We start from the raw sequence: 2,364 nt of genomic DNA on the forward strand, positions 1-2,364 counted from the left end.
AAAGAGAGAGCAGTTTTTCAAGTCCCACACCCTATGAATAGGAATATACAAATCATGGAGCCTTTGGATATTCAACTGAAACTAATACTCCTTCTGTCCTAATTTGTTGGTCTCTTTTTAGGATTCCAATTTATTCGGAAAACTTCATCATTACACCTGTCATATTTTTTCCTTTCCTTTTTATCCATCAAAACATCATCATTGCATATACTTAATTTCAAGAAGTAAGGGTAAAAATGTAAACCCATCACTTTTTGCCCATTGCTTTTCAAACCGAGACAATCTTTTTTGGAGAGTAAAAAGTGCTAATTAGGACCGAAAAATTGGGACTGAGGCCTGAGGGAGAAATACCAAAAAGCCTCAGCTAATTGTGACTAAAATTTTGGGTATGGAAATCACTACGGTTAGTGGACTTCAATACCTCTGGTCAAGGCCCAGCCCAAATTTATTGCACTACGATGTTGGGCGTTGGGCACCAAGGTCTACCATAGGTTGGGCCTTCTCTGGTAATGGCCTAACTAGCCACGACCCGGAGCTGTCACTCAAATGAACCCAAGAGCTATTGCCCAAAATCAAAATAATAAACCTTTTTTTTTTCCGTATTTAAAAGGTTGGAGGAGTGGCCAACTAGGCATATCAACCCTCCCCTGTGCGTGATAATAAGGACTCCAGACTTGCGGCTTGACCCCGAAGGAGACCCAAAATTCATAGGTGCACAACAACATGCGGATCATAGGTGCGCATCGTCTCACCGGAGACCGAAGAAAGCAATAGCCAATCATAGAATTCAAACGGGAACGCGGGGCATCGGCACGACCCAAAGCCAGTGGGAGTAACCCATTGCCATCTTGGCTAGTCTGGATGGTCGAAATGATAAACTTTAAACAGTAAGGGTTGGGCCCAGACCAAACATCGAAAACAATAATATAAGGGAAAATGACGGCCCAGGACGTGTTTTGATAATTAATACCCGCCAAAGACATGCTGAGAACATTTGAGTACATTTGTCAATGCTGAAAATGTCCTTGGAGGATATTAATTATCAAACACGTCCTTGGCCGTCATTTTCCCATAATATAATGGTAGGCTGGCCACAAGTCTAGGGACGTATGAACCAACACCACAATTGTATCAGAAAATCCATAGATCAACATAATTTCTGCTGGGGCCTCTATGAACAATTCGTGTATTTGCGTAGCGCTTTCTTCTATTTTCTAAGTTCTCAGACTGACAGAACCGCATTGGATCATGTTTAGGCAGTGACGGAAACAGAATTTGTTGATGTGGCGTGCTGAAACTCGGAAGTTAGCGAACGAAGTGAAAAGGTCAAATCTCTAGAACAAAAGTTCCACAAAAATACAAACAATTTTGATTTAATTTTCGCAGTAAAAAGCCTTATAATAGGATCGGTGGACGATTATGCATGGTCTACGTATCAATATAGAACCCGACGTTTTTTAAAGTGACAGAAGTTATTTGTGATCGAGGCCATGGTAAAAGTGACAATAATTTCTGCTTCTATGTCTATGAATGTTGTTCTTTGTAAGAGCATCTCGAATTAGGGGTGGGTATCGTGTCGTGTCATCTCGTGTTCGTGTCAGAAAAATCTCAACCCGGCATGTTTAGCTTTTCGTGTTATCGTGTCGTGTTATATTCGTGTTCCATGTAAAAAATAGCAAACCTTAACCCGCTAATTTTGTGTTGGGTTCGTGTCATGTTATCGTGTTCTTTCATAAATTCACATCCCGCGTAGTGTCATGTCATGTTCATATCAGAATTCGCTCAACCCTTACCTAATCTGTTTAGCCTTTAGTGTTATCGTGTCGTGTCATATTTGCGTTCTGTGTCAGAAATAGCTGACCCTAACCCGTTAACTTCGTATCGGGTTCGTGTCGTCTCGGAAATTCCCAGCCTTATCTCCAATCATGCTTAATATCTTTAAAATAGAAATTCAAGATTCAGGATGCCATACGGCCCATACCAAGCCAAGCTCTCTCGAACTTAATTCTTCTAAAATATGGATAAGACTCAACCACAAACTAGAAATGAGTTTCTAAATTTACGTTCGACTATCTTTTTTTTTTTTTTTTTGATCAGCATAATTTTTTTATTAATCATCAAATTCGAAAATTACAGAGATTAAAAGGACAAGGGCACAAAAAAATTAAAATTACTTAATCTTCATAGGTACCAGAGACCCAAGCATTGGTCAAAGACCAACAAAACCCTAAAAACACCCTCAAACCCAAAATGCCACCTGACTTGACTCCATTGTCACCACACCTGAATAAACATCCGAATAAACCCTTGCCCTTGTCCTTTTAAGAATATAACAACAATAACTTTTATGTTATTATTCCAAAT

This window comes from Rhododendron vialii, chromosome 10a (genome assembly GCF_030253575.1).
Source record: "Rhododendron vialii isolate Sample 1 chromosome 10a, ASM3025357v1".
Classification (NCBI taxonomy): domain Eukaryota; kingdom Viridiplantae; phylum Streptophyta; class Magnoliopsida; order Ericales; family Ericaceae; genus Rhododendron; species Rhododendron vialii.